The sequence below is a fragment of the Myodes glareolus genome, chromosome 7, assembly GCF_982192425.1.
Source record: "Myodes glareolus chromosome 7, mMyoGla1.1, whole genome shotgun sequence".
Taxonomy (NCBI): Eukaryota; Metazoa; Chordata; class Mammalia; order Rodentia; family Cricetidae; genus Myodes; species Myodes glareolus.
This window is the reverse complement of record NC_142032.1, coordinates 84,648,808-84,663,788: the sequence shown is the minus strand read 5'-3', so window position 1 is coordinate 84,663,788 and position 14,981 is coordinate 84,648,808. Positions and strand designations below refer to the sequence as shown.

The window sequence follows — 14,981 nt, the reverse complement described above, 5'->3', positions numbered from 1 at the left end:
TTTAATATGCCACTAGGCACCACAGGTAGCAAATTGTCGATTCAGGTAGCAAATTGTCGATTCTGTATTTGGAAATTTGGAAAAATTTTGAACCTGACACCTAGATTCCCAAACTATATGGTTTTGAAAAGCACAGACGTATTCCTGGGAGTCTAGAAGACCGTGCACCATTTAAAGTCATGTGCCTGAGAGGACTAGAAACACACCCAGAAGAGTATGAGCTTGCCCTAAGGCACTGCATCTGGAGGATATTGGAGGTTCTTCCCAAGGAGAGGCCAGAGGCATAGTTCTCAGCTGTTTGGCTCAGTGTTGTAGGCGTAGTCCACAGGTACCCTGAGCCCCTCAGCAAAGACTGGAAGATTTGGTTGTTGTTCTTGTTCCCAGGAATTTCAAGAAATCTTTGCCTAATTATTAACTGCCTCTGGGCAGTGTCTATACACAACAAAGGACATAGATGTTAGAGAATCGGTTGGGGAAAGTCACCCAAGAAGCTACCAGACTGTGACAAGCAGCAACTGCAGTCTTGGGAGATGGAAGACTCGCTTTCAAAAACACCATTTAAAATATCTAGTTCTCAAAATGACAATACAGCATGATAAAATAGAACTCATAAAAGACAGAGCGATCAACCAAAATGCTAATTGAAAAGGCCCAGATTTCAGCCCTATTTAAACAAAGATTTAATTCAGCCACTTTAAAATATGTTCAAAGAAGGCCATGTCTAAGGAACTAAGAAAAGTATAGTGTTATTATAAAGAATATTAATAAAAAGAAACCTACCATGAAGAGATGGGTAGAAATTACAGAGTTGTAAACTACAATAAACAAAATGAAAATGGAGCAGAGCTCCATTTCAAATGTGAACAGGCAGAAGGAAGAATCCACAATTGGAAGATGGGCCAACTGAAGCTATCCCAAAAAAGGGAAGAGTGGGTAGAAATGAATCAAGGGCTTTCAGAGTTTCCTCCTAATATGTGAAGAATGTAAGTCATCGCCATGCTCACAACAAGAAGATGAACAAACTGAAAATCAACAGCTCTACAGAAGTCATCTAGAGAGTTGAAGTGAGGACAGAGAGCCAGCCCACCCACATAGACAGGTTAATAAAGAACCACAGCTCACCAGTAGAAGTAAGACCCAGCACTGGTCATTACCATATGTCCTGGAGTTAGTTAGCAGCAGAGTTGTGACCTCCTGGATGCCCAGTCAGAAGTGGAAAAGGTGTATTTTAAATATGTTTTTAATTTTACAGGATTGAAAATTAATAGGTTATTTTGAGTCTCAGACATGGTCTTGGAATTTTTAATATATATATATTAAATATATATTATATTAAATAATATTGTATTAAATAATTAAATAATAATTATATTAAATAATATATATATAATCTTAAACCGAATATAATTTTACTTCCAGTTGAGATGCCTACTTGGATAGCAATGGCCCTAGGTGACAGGTGTAATGTTAGGCTCAAAAGGAAGAGTCTGTTACTTTGATTCAGATGAAAACTGAACTTGCTCATCAGAGAAATGCTTCTGTTCCTGGAAAGAAATCTGGCTTCTGAATAAAGCCTCAAACATGAGTAATCTCAGTAGAAGGGATGGATCTTTCTCTTAGGTTATCTTATATTTTAAACTATAGAAAGATGGAGCCTAATAAAAAACTGACAAGAAACAAATCATACAATAGAAACCTAACTAAAACAGGGATTCTTTTCAACTTTCTGGTTTTGCAGTTATTTAACCAGGAGGTGTGAGACACTGCCGGTGTCGCTGAGTGTGTGCTTGAATCCTAGTGGACAGCTTCACCTCATTTCACTGGACAAGTGGACACAGCCAAACACCTATAGCTTATAATGTCAAGGGTGTTTAAAACATCAATCCATGATTCTGTTTAAATAATTGAAACAGTTGTCCAGGTTCTGATTGGCAAACTCTCAACTGTTAGACTTTAAATGATATAAAATAGTCTCTATTTCTTGAAACAAAAACATGCCTAGAGGTGGGACAGAATTCAGCATTGTGATGAAGGGTGCTCTAAGCTGATGTCACAGAGGTTGGCTTGGAGCTGGTGGTAATTTCTAGCAGCCCTGGCAGACCTTATTACTCCCTCGGTGGAATACGTTGGTCAGTCTCTGAACTGCTCTAAGAGAGTTGTTTAGATCCTTTTCTCAAATCAGAGGTTTGAGAAACTACAGGTTTCTGAAGCAGCCAATATCAGAAATCTTTTCCTTCTATTTTGAGGTGTGTGCACGCACGTGCGTGCACGTGCTTTAAATAATTGTCGTTAATTCAGTGCTAGACATCTTAACTTTGGTAAGTATGTTTTGTGGTCATATTGTTTTCTGTGTCTCTGGGCTTGCTGCTCCCCAGTTTCAGATATTAGACTAAGTCCAGGAAAAGGGGACTTGGTGGGAGGGTTAAATGTTTAGCAGGGAGACACATAGACTGCTAGAAGACAGAATGAGGCACAAAAAACTCCTGAGAAACCTGGTTCATGGTCTGAGCAAGCCTGTTTCAGGCTCAGCAAGAGCTGGGAGGAACACCTTCAGAATCTTTTAAACCCTGAGATAGAATAACCTACTTGGTTGGTTTGTGGGGGTCTCCCACCCCTTAAAACACTGCTTTCAAATATTTTTTTTTTCTCAGCAGTTTAGGGCAGCAACATTTTGGAGTGTCCTTCCCTCAGTCCATGAAACAGGTCTGCCCAGTGTACTTGGTGGAGGAAGTTCTGATTCAGGAAGCACAGTTGGAAAGGTGTGGGAAGCTCCAGTGCAGGCTTTTCATTCGCTCAGGGTCCTTCACTGCCTCTGAGAAGTGATTACTTTCTACTGTGACCCTCAGCTCCTGGGATCTGGATTTTCCAAGCAAGTCTCTTTTGTTGTTGTTTCTGGTTTTTTTGTTTGATTTTTTTTGTTTTTGTTTTTCAAGACAGCGTATCTCTGTGTAGCTTTGAGGCCTGTCCTGGAAACTAGCTCTATAGACCAGGCTGACCTTAAACTCAGAGATCGCCTGCTTCTTCCGCCAGAATGCTGGGATTAAAGTCCTGCACCACTACCTCCTGGCTCAAATCCCTTTTCAACCATAAATCAACTCTCTTACCCACCTGAGGTCAGCGTGGACCTCCCTGGACAGAGTCCCTTCTACTTACACACATGAAGATCCATGTTTGGGTCCTTTCTTCACTGGGGGATGGGACTTGTGGCCAAGTGGCTGCTGAATTTGGGAGTGAAGCCACCTCCTCTGCCCGATCTTCTCTTCCAGGTGTGAAAGATGTTACACATGAATACGAACATTTGTGTCATCATTGTGTGCAGTATGCTGGCTTTTGCATTTATACTCACAATTTTTACATGTTGTATTGCCCTGAAAACAATCAAAAAAGTCAAGTAAGTCACATGAGTGGGAGGGAAAGCACTTCTGCAATGGGACACTGGTCCTTCTGCAGGAGCAGGGTCATTTCTTACTACAATGGTTTCTTGTAGGGAAAGTCAAGGGCCACTGTCAGGTTTGAAAGGATGTGGGCAGATGGGTACAGAAGCTTAAGGGTTTTCTTTCTAGCTTGGAGGTGAGAACTTACAAGTCCACTGATCTCTGCCTGGACTGTGTGTGTGAGTGTGTGTGTGTGTGTGTGTGTGTGTGTGTGTGTGTGTGTGTGTGTTTGCCCGCGCGCGAAAGCATGCATGTGCCAGCATTGCTTTCTGTCACCAGGGATTGTGCCCTCAGGTATTTAACAGGACCCTGGTTTAGCACCGTTTCCCTCTCTGACACTGTAGACTGGGGAATCCACTTAGAATGCCTTGGGCATGAGCTGTCTCCTACTCACACAGAGAATTCCTATAGCGACCTCTGCCCACTCACTGGGGAGCTCACATTTCCCCTGATTCATTGTCAATGGCTGTGTGAAAAGTGAAATGGGTCAAGAGAATAGAGACTCAATGGAGGACAGCTGACAGGGATGGAAGTCAGACGAGACATGTCTGAAGTTTAGGAGAGGCAGGCTGTCAGCAGTAATGGTGTCCCTTTCTCGGGACTTAGACTGTGGACATAAGAGCTGAGCCCAGCCAACTCTAGCACCTTCTTCAGCATTCCCAGGTCTCATGGGCCTGAGGCAGCCACTGGGGTGCAAGTCACTCTCCCTTGCTTGAACATGGGCAACCTGGGTTCACATGCATAGCAACTGTAGGAGAGGGGAAGATAGGGACGGAGCAGAGAGCTTCACCCCAAGGCTGGTGTCACATGTGTGATGGGCTTCAGCCCCGGACTTTGCCATACAGCACTCATGACTGTAGAATTCACTGGAAAGGACAATTCTAAGCTCATTTTGTGTGTGTCTTTTCTAAGATTCGCAAATCGTCGAGATGTCGAAAGAGGTGTTGAAACTAGCAAGTTCACTCCAAAAAAGTTAAAGGGGGTCAAACCCAATCCTGATGAGTCTCGTAACCTCCTGTACTGTGATCAGTGTAAGATCTGTGCGGATTCTGGCACCCCGCCACCTTGTTATTGTGACACCAACAAAGGACCCTGACATGGCTGAGGCAGAACCCAAAATTATCACAATCAGTATTTCTTTGTCAGTAGAATATTTTAGTTTTCAAATTAATTTCTGTTATGTTTTTACTCTTATTTACTCTCTACTATGGTTTTATGTTATTTGTGTAAACGCACAATAATAAAATAGTCTTATACCTTCACATGGTGGTGCTGATGGTTATGAACGTCATTTTTTTCTATCATTTTAACTCATTTTGAGGCTTGAGCCTATATTACTATGTTGCAATAAAAGCAGAGAATTAGAGTTGAAAATTAAAAAGGGCATGTAGGCAATATTAAAGAAGGGATATCATTTTGTGAAATGCCTAAATTTTAGTAATATTTTAAAATTATGTTTAAGACTGAAACTTCCTAAGCCCAAGAGAAAAATGATTCCTCTGAGGTGACTTTTTCGGGTCTAAATTCTAGTTGAATTTTCTTACATGGGATTCCTTTTTCTTTTTTCTTACTTATATCCTCTTTAAACCATATTGTACTTAAATTTAATTTTTTAAATTGAAAATAGATTTTTCCATACAATCTAGTCTGTATATGCTTCCAAATGACCCAACTCCTCCCAGATCCACCCCACCTTCCCACCCACTGAAGTCCATACTCCTGCTTGCTCTCCTTCATTAGAAAACCAACAGGAATCTAAAGAAAAAAAATAAAATAATGACAAATGAATTCAAGTGGGACAAAAGAAACAAAAAGAAAAATAAAGAGTCAAGGAAAATGTACGAGAAATACATACGGACACAGAAACATACACACTGGCACACACAGAAATAGAATTTCTATGGAAGTCTACTGACAGAACCCAGTAGTTGTTCAGTCCATGAAGCTGGATGTCTCAGCGGGTCTTCAGTGTACACCAGAATCCTGGAAAACGTAGGCTCTGAGGCCAGTGAAGGAATGGACTTGCCAGAAAGAGCGGGGAGCAGGGGTGGGGGTGAAGAGCAAAGGGCAAAGTTCCTTCCCCCATGTCCTTATGTAGGCTACCACCAGGTGGTGGGGCCCAGATTAAAAGTGGGTCTTCCTACTTCAGATGATTTAAGAAAAAAATCCCTCACTCCGGCTTGGATTTTAATTAGTTCCAGATGTAGTCAAGTTGACTACCAAGAAAAGTCACCACAAGTCTAACCCCTTCTCAACTTGACATACAATTATATCTCCTTACATCATCCTTAATTTCCAAATGAAAACAATAGCCAGGTCATTATTACACCCAACCTGATAAAAATACCCCATGTACAAGTACAAACACATTCCACATTCTATATTTAACCACGTCATAATTACATGAAATGTGATATAAATATCCCTCATACAACTGAAAATGCACTAGGGGTGACAGTAAGTGGAACCTTCCTTTTTCTACCCTTTGATTCCTGCCCCCCTGAATTCCCGCTAGAGGAGAACACACTCCACAAACTGGAGCCGAGTCAAAGCATACACCCCTGTGGAGAACTCTAGCCCAGCCCTTCAGGCTACTCCACCTAATTGACCTTGTAGTTGTGTCTTCTAAAGGCCATTCCATCTGTCTGTCAGGGCAGCTGCTTCAGGACAGGGGGCCTACTATCACACTTCTCTGGCTGGGAAGTACGTTCCTGGGTCAGGAGCAATACTGTGTGAAATTCCATGGTGGAGAATAAGGCATTCTGTAAGTACACGGACAGTGATTTTGGCAGAAGCGGTATATGGAGAAAGGCAAATCCATAACCAACATCAGTATCTACTCCAGTAAGGACAAAACATTCTCATTTCCTTGGAGGAAGCACTTCAATGGCCTCTGAAGTTTGTTTCAGCTTTTGTAAAGTGCTCTGCCGCAAAGGCATCATACCTAATGTGTCCTGGCCTGGCACACTTGGGCACACCTCATAGGTCCAATGTCAAAGGAAGAACTGGTTTCATTGTGTGACTTCCTTTCAAGGTTAATTATTTTTTACCATGCCTGGAAGATGGTGTTGTGATTTGGGAAATATGAATGGCGTACCATTTTCCTGTTTACAATGCGCGTGAATGTGGGCGATGTTTCTCCAACCAATTCAAGTGTTTGCTCATCAACACTAGCTCCAGGTGTCCAGGGGAGGAGGTGGGAGGGGCTTACAGTCGAGAGCCCACAGATTTGGCAGATAGCAGCACACATGGCCGTGAGGAGCTCCCATCACTGAAAGACATAGGTCACTCGGCCCCCAGGACATAGCCCTGAGGTGGTTCTTTATCCCCATGTTCTACAGATGAAGGGGCAGCAACTCTGAGCAGCAACGGGTCCTGCAGACCATCACTCAATGGCTAATGCTGGAGCCAGAGCATAACCCCGGCTTCTCCTGCACTGCACCCATGGTAGAGCATGGCTACTCAAGAGGTTCCCATGTCAGTCAAAGAAATTTTGGCAAAATTTTGTTCAACCAAAAATTCAAAATCTCTGTTACTATATGACATTTGAGAAAATGTAATATATTAGTAGAAGGAATTAAAAAGAGGGATTTGACCTTTCTCCAACACATCTAACCAGGCCATTCCTTCCTTCCCTTTTCTGTGTCACTGAATAGGTGTCTGATCCTGTGAGACATATTCGAAGCATGTGTCTCTGCATTATTTTATAAAAATACAGATCAGAGTTTTGTCAGAGATGTCTGAAGTCTCATGATGCTTATTAAAGAATAAAACTGGTTGGAGAGCCCATTTATCAACCCTGATATGAATGTGGCAGCTTCATTTCAGTCACCAGATGTTGTGTCGAGAAGAAAGGGAACAGAGGCTAGGGAGGTGGCCCAGTTGGTAAGGTGTTTGCCATGTAGGCCTGAGGACCTGGGTTTGGATCCCAGCACAAACCTAAGAGCTGGTGCTGGGAGGCTGAAGCAGGCAGATGTCTGGAGCTCTCTGGCCAACCTACTTGGTGTCATGAGAGACCTTGCCTCACAAAATAAAGAGGGGAGTGATTGAGGAAGACACCTGATGCCAACCTCTGGGCTCCACATGCACAGGTACACATATGACCCCCACACGTGCATGTTCACACGCACATGAGAAAGGGAACAAAGTATGCACATTGTGCTGCTATTGAGGAAAACACGCTAGTTCAGTTTACCACCATCGGTCAATACATGAAGAAACTTCTTAAGTCACTTTGATACAAATTCAGGGCACAGGTTCCCTTTTAACACAGAACCATTTAAGGGACAGCGTGTCATGTGACTCAGGTTGTCCTCAAGTTCAGTGGCAGCCAAGGAGTTTCTGATCCTCTGATCTCCTGCCTCCATCTCCCAGGTGCTGGGCTGACACGTATGTGATTCCAAGCCCCACGCTATGCTGGGGTCAAATTCAGGACCTCGTACATGTCAGACAGGCACCTTGCCACGTGAGCACACCCCAGTCATGGCAGGCCATTTTGTATGGTGTGCAAATTGAAGCCTTAACCAGGTAAGGCAATCTACAGACTTAGAGAAAACAGAGATCTTACTGGGTGAAGTTGCCATCTCTGTGACTGATGCTGAAATGGCAAAGCATTCAGAAACTTAGGAGATCATTGTTACTTAAAAGGCAGACAAAAGAGATATATTAAAATCCCATACAAACAGCTCCCGGAATGTGGAACTAAATCAAAGACAGAGTTTGCTGTTGCTTTCCTTTGTTTTCATTTCTGTGTTCTTTGTTGATTGTTTTTTTTTTGTTTGTTTGTTGTTTTTTTTTTTTTTTTGCTTAGGTTGAAATAAAAATACGGATGTGTGAAGGCAGGAAGTTAGAAATGTTCATTGTCTGGGGCACAGGTTGTTCCCCTGGGATAGGTCAGGAAGGCCACCTCTCCAGTGCAATGAAGAGGATGTGGTTCCCAGAGCAGGAAACTACTAGGTGCCTTCCCCATTCCACCCTTAAACTGATTAGACTGACTTCTCATTTATATCAAACTGTGATTGTAACACAATCTGAGTTGTCGGAACACTGGAAGAAAAATGTCTTTACAATTGTAAAGTATATTATCATTCTACAATCGATCTTTATTCCAATTTGTTTATATTATACTATAATTAACTGCATAAGTGATTGCAGCTCTCCTTCTGAGACACGGGAATGGATGCTCCTTTGTTCGGTAACCACATCCTCAGTGCCTAGAGAACTCTGCCTGGTTCATAGCGAGTGTTCAAGGAATATGTATTAAACAAGCAGTCAGCACAGAGACTCTTAACTGGTCAAGGTGCTGAGAATAAGTGATTATTAAGTGCTAAGCTTTAAACTGAACGTCTATACCAAGCCCTCAAGGCTCAGGGGACACTGAGGAAGAGGGGGCAGAAAGAATGTAAGAGCTGGAGGGTGGGGCTGTCATGTCTTCTGGCAGGATACAGCCGCTGCCCTCATGACTCACTACAGTTATGATTGCCTGCACAATGCGAAGCCAGCGAGCTCAGTCAATACACCAACCGGCAGCATCAACTGGACTCAGGGGATTACAGAAAAAAGAAAGCAAAAAGGAAAGGACATGAAAGGACGGAGGGGACATGGTGGGTGGGATCGAGGGACCCAGGGAAAGTAGGAGGAAGACACTGGGGATGGATATACTGAGGACACAGTGGCTGAAACTGTCAAAGGATAAATGAAATCTAAGAGAAATGTGTATTAAATAAACAGACGAATGACTTTAGCTCCCTTATGCTAGTGTCTGTGTTATCTAAGAGATGCTTGGCCATGGTTGTTTTCATTTCACGCCATTTTTCCCTTTATTTTACTTTCTGTTGAGATGGAGCAAAAGAAAACATAATGCATAAACCTTGTTGAATTAAACAAAGAAAGAAAAAATAGCAGGAAACCATCCCAAATGAGAGGCCAAAAGGAAATAGTTTAAACCAAGCAAGAGAAACTGGATTGTTTTCATAGAATTCTCAAGATCAAAAAAAAAAAAAAGAAAGAAAGAAAAAGGAAGGAAGGAAGGAAGGAAGGAAGGAAGGAAGAAAAAAGAAAGAACGAACAAAAGAAAGGAAGAGAGTGAGTGAGAAAGAAAGAGAGAGAGAGAGAGAGAGAGAGAGAGAGAAAGAAAGAAAGAAAGAAAGAAAGAAAGAAAGAAAGAAAGAAAGAAAGAAAAGAAAGAGAGAGAGAGGAAAAAAGCCAGTATAAGCAGTAGGGGTAAATCCTGGTGCCACTGCCAGTGACCCTGTAGTCTGCCCCAGCCATAAAACTGTGACCCACATTCAGAAGGACTAGTTTGGTTCTATTCTGTTTCCTTCTGACTGGCTGGCATTGTACAGGATTTTTTGGAACCTATTCTCTTTAGATTCACACCTTGCTCAGCCTGGATATAGTAGGGAGTGCCTTGACTGTTCTCCAAAGGAATGTGCCTTACCCTCTCTGAGGAGTAGATGGGGGAGGGGGTGAGGAGAGGGTATAGGTGGAGGGAATTTCTTGACCCAGATTTTCTACATGCTCCAGGCATTCCCAGTCCTCCTTCCAGTAGCAGCCAACAGAATGGCCAGCGTGAGCTGGGAAGGAGGGTGGGAATAGACAGTGTGTTCAACAGGGATGTGTCTTCTCCAGTCATGCTGGGATCTGGGCTCAAACACTACAAAGGAAGGGCAACTAAGGAACAAAGAAACAGTTACCTGTTGATGTGGACTCCTCTGGCTGCTAAAGATGAAAAGAGCAAAAGAAGAAAATTAAAACACATCCTTGTTAAGTGTCAAACATCTCCAAGCCTTAGTCAACTTCTAGTGGGCTCTCCACCTTCAAGACTATGGCTTCTAAGTACATCTGTTCCAGTACATCTCTGTGTAAAGAGTAATCCTTTCCTCCTGCACTCAACATGTACACAGTGAATACAAACTCGTCTACAAGCTCAAGAAAACCAGAGCCTAGGGATTAACAGATTTTTTTAAAAAAAAAAAAACAATAGATCCAATTTAAAGACAACAAAACATCATTTGAGGACCTCTGACACCAGGATAACTCAAGCTGGCACTTCCTCTAAAGGCTTGGACTTCCTTTCTCCTGATTCTTCTCTGTGTGCTGAACTCTGCTCTTAAAGACCTGTCCTGAAGAGCCACTAACTAATTTTGAAATGTAGCAAATACAGGGTCCAAAGAGCCAGGAGCAAATAAAAAAGTTAATGCTTTTGGCTTCTTCGTAGAAAGCAATGTGCAGAGGAAATGCTTACAAAGCTCTGGCTTTGGGAGTCAGAATATAATGGCTGATATCGACCTAGTATGTTCTTTCACGTGCGGGGCGCCATCCTGTCCAGCAGGAATGAACCCCACCAAAAACGAGAATTCCTTCTCTGGTCACATCTTTATTTGGAGCATTCCCTTGAGGAAAATTGGGGGAAGGGACGATAGAGCAGGGACGAGAGAAAGCTTAGAGAGAGGAAGTAGGGTCCCGAGGCATCTGCTTTTAAACGGTGGAGCGGCTTGAACGCTGTCCTGATTGGTTAATGCCATTCTGCTGGTCTGAGCATGTGCAGGCAAGGGTGCAGGCAGGGGTGCTCAGCCCCACATGGCTACCTCCAAACTGCAGGACCACCTGTGCCTCCAGGTGGCTCCCAACATCTCCCCCTAATTATTGTCTTTAAGAGCAATAAGGCAAAACTATTTTCCAATCTGGTCCCCACCTAGACGCAGCATGCCAAGGATATCTGCTCCCACCCATCCCCAAGGAGGGAAAAGGCAAAATAGAGTCAGAGATAAGAGGTTGCACAGGGTGTTGCTCAAGTCGATGGTGTGAAACAGCTGCTCTTGGCACCGCCCAGAAGGTCATCTCTGCTGTCTCCGTACGAATCTTCCACAGCAGGACACTCAGCATCCACTGGGTCATCTTCTTTATCTCTCTGGTCGGTCTCGCTGGCATCCAGATGTATGTCAGCATTCCTAGAAAAACATAAACAAAACTCTCCTCCCAAATTAACATTTAAGAGTATTAAAAACTCTCAGTGTAAAAATTCAGCACAATCAGTACTGGAAGTAGGCTGGTTTTGAACTTAGAGATCTGCAGGTCTCTGCTTCAAAAAGCAAATCTTGTTTGCCTGTACCAGCAAAATTTTGAATTAAAAATTAAGTGTAAAGAATGCAAGAAAAATCCTTTCTCTGGGGGAAGCTGTCTCTGGTAGTGTAGTCCCCCTCTTTGTCTAAAAACCAAAGCAGTTGTCACTGGGAATTGAACTCAGGACCTTTGGAAGAGCAGTCAGTGCTCTTAACCTCTGAGCCATCTCTCCAGCTCCTCTATTCAGATGGAAAAACCTCTAGGTAGAGCATTGTTTATTCCACCCGTTGCCAGGGGCAACAGGTAATGATAACCAGGTTGACGCGCCTTTATTATGATAATTAGGACCAGTTCTTTGAGGGAGAGTGGGCGTAGACCATCGATCTGGCTACTTCCTGCTGACGAAGGGATGTTGTTTGGGGGATAAATGTTTTTATCTGACTGAATTCTTGGTGACAAATGTTTTTATCTGACTGAATTTTTGGCGACCTTGGCTGAGGGCGGCAGCAGCGGACGGCGGCGGCTGCCATAGCTCCGCCTCTGAGGCCCAATGTGGCGCGCTCCGCATGGCCCCGCCCCGGGCCGTGCGCGGGCTCGCCGTTTCACCTCAGGCAATGAACTCGCACCACCGGCTGTGAGTCTTTTTCAAGCTCCGGCGAGGGGGGGCATCCGCCCACCCGTGGAGGGGCTTCTCCTGCCCGGTCCGCCCGCGCGCAGAGCCCCGTTCTCTGGGAACTCACCTCCCCGCTCGCCCATGTTGCTATGGAAACACAGTTTTTCCGCAGAGCCGATTCAGCTCCTCTCTGCCTTCTATGGCGCCGCTGCTCACCACGCAGCTTCCGCCTCAGTCAGGCGAGTCCGCTCAGGTGCTGAAAAAGTCCTCCAAAAACCATAGCCCCGCCAGAAGGCCGGGACATATAGCCTCTGATGTCACACGGACTTTAGCCCGCCCGTCGCCATGGCAACCTGGCTGTTCGTAGGCCTCCGGCAAACTCCCCGCCAGCAACTGGTTAGCATGGCCACGCCTACAGGTGTGCACCACCGTGCCTGGCCCACTTCCGTGTTTTTAATCAGGCATTACCGCTCAAAGGCGGGCCGGCTGCCGCCAGCACTCTCAGCACGATCAAGCAGCTTGTCTTTCTCAGTCAAAAATTAAAGTTTTTTGTACGTGAGAGCCAGAGACTGAGCTCTCTTAACAAAATTAGGCGAAAATCACCTCCAAAAGCTCTGTGGCTCTTTAAGAACAGGGAAGGCAGTGATCAAGTTTGCCTCCCTACGAGACTGTTGCCTCCAGTCTCTATCAGCGAGTACGCACGGAGGAAGCCGCGGATCTCCCAACCGTAAACCTCGCTTTTTCTCAGCTCCACCTGCACTGAACTTAAGGGATTTTTCTTCCCCGTTGCTTTTTGTACCTTCTTTCAGATACCTTAACTTTGATTTTTTTTTTTTTTGTATTTTCTTTTCTATTTAGGCCTATCCTTTGAAATTCTTTTCCCTCCCCTTTTTGGGGGATTCACAGACGTCACTCACCGCTCCACGTGTTCAGAGTTCTGAAATTCAAGGCTCTCTGTGCTGGTGTCTGATTTCAGCTTTTTCTTCCGGGCTTTCAGGGTCCCCCGGCGTAGTTGTCAGGGTCCCTCAGCGTCCGGGGTTTCGAGCACCAGTTGCGGGGCGCCATCCTGTCCAGCAGGAATGAACCCCACCAAAAACGAGAATTCCTTCTCTGGTCACATCTTTATTTGGAGCATTCCCTTGAGGAAAATTGGGGGAAGGGACGATAGAGCAGGGACGAGAGAAAGCTTAGAGAGAGGAAGTAGGGTCCCGAGGCATCTGCTTTTAAACGGTGGAGCGGCTTGAACGCTGTCCTGATTGGTTAATGCCATTCTGCTGGTCTGAGCATGTGCAGGCAAGGGTGCAGGCAGGGGTGCTCAGCCCCACATGGCTACCTCCAAACTGCAGGACCACCTGTGCCTCCAGGTGGCTCCCAACATGTGCCAAACCCTCCCTCTGTACTACGAGAGTCACCCCCTCCCAACATGTCCTAGGATGCACCCACCTCAACCAGAGGAGGAAATGGAAACTTGAAGTATTTCAGAGATTTGCTAGATTTAGTGATGATGAAGACAAGGTGTTTGGCCCCTAAACCACTACCCACTTCCCAATGTCACTTCACCAATGCAGGTTATAGCCAATCAATCAAGAACAACTGACATTACCTGAAATCATACTACTGACAGAAAATGACGATGCTGGGCCAGACAGAGAGGCTACAAAAGACACAAGCAGAGTGAGGAGTCACCAAACAACGTCTTTTCATCTTTTCCAACCCCACAGGTAAGCCTGTTTATTTGAATTATTTGCTTGGGGGAGACACTAAAGTCAGATGTATCCCACCTGCACATCTAAAAGTGACTCCAAGTCACCACCTGAGCCTCTGAATATCTAGGTCCAATCTGTCCAAATAATGGATACTAGAATACAGGTTTCTTTCCTTTTTATATACTGTGATAACAGGTATAGTTACCTATATGATGTGTCTGTCTTGCTAGTTGGTTTGATTTTGTAATTCTTATTTATTAATCTGTTGACCAATTAAAGACAAGATCTCATGTAGCCCAGGCTGTGTAACCGTTGTGTGGGTACTGGGAACTGAACCTTGAGCCTCTGGGAGAGTAGCTAGTGTTCTTAAACATTTAGCCATGTCCAGGTCCTGTCAAATTTTCAAAAACAAATTTCCGGTTCTGACAATGATTTCATTGTCACTGCTTCTGGCGAGAATGGTTCTCCTAGGCTCATATGTTTGAATGATTGGGCCCCTGCTGGTTGAACTGTTTGGGAAGAATGAGGAAGTGTAACTTTGTTGAAGGAGGTGTGCCCCTGGGGGCAGGCTTTGAAGCTTGAAAAGCTTAAGACAATCCTAATTTACTCCATCTGCTTCCGTGTGGATCAAGATGTGAGCTCTCAGCTACTGCACCAGCACCATCCCTACCCACCTGCTGCCATGCTCCTCACCACAGTAGTCATGGACTCTAGCTCTTGGAACATGAGCCTCAAATAAATTGCTTTTCTTTATAAGTTAGTTGTGTCTTACCATAGCAATAGAGAGTAACTAAGGCACTGTGTCTGGGTTTAAGTGTGGTCTATTTGCAGGATGTGGCCCTGGCTCTCTGTTTATGCTGATGAAGTTTAAAGCTTCCTTGTAAAGAAACTCACAAAAGTAAAGATTCAGATTAAAGAATATGATAATTAAAATCACACCTTGACTAGCAGAAAGGTTGCCTGGGAAGAGTGGCCTGGGACTATCCTAGATTTCCTTCCTGATGTATGTGTTGTAGCATAGGAAACTCCCAGAACTGGAGAGTCATGAACCCACCTGACTCAGAACCCAGCCCATCTGAGCAGATGACACCAGTATCCTCATGGAGGTCACAGTTCTGGGCAAAGCAGCCACTGTGCAGACATTGCCACAGTCTGGCTTCCGTT

The 14,981-nt window shown here is 44.4% G+C and overlaps 1 long non-coding RNA gene and 1 pseudogene across 1 annotated transcript; one reads left to right on the top strand and one right to left on the bottom strand.

Annotated features, from left to right (window-relative positions):
- The first annotated feature begins 1,864 nt into the window (after window positions 1-1,864).
- Window positions 1,865-4,696, top strand: LOC148121491 (uncharacterized). Its single transcript, XR_015738275.1, has 3 exons — window positions 1,865-2,318; window positions 3,267-3,391; window positions 4,347-4,696. It is a non-coding gene; the product is annotated as an uncharacterized LOC148121491 (long non-coding RNA).
- A 7,401-nt stretch (window positions 4,697-12,097) lies between these two features.
- On the bottom strand, window positions 12,098-12,287 carry LOC148121490 (Nuclear RNase P; annotated as a pseudogene).
- Window positions 12,288-14,981: the final 2,694 nt, after the last annotated feature.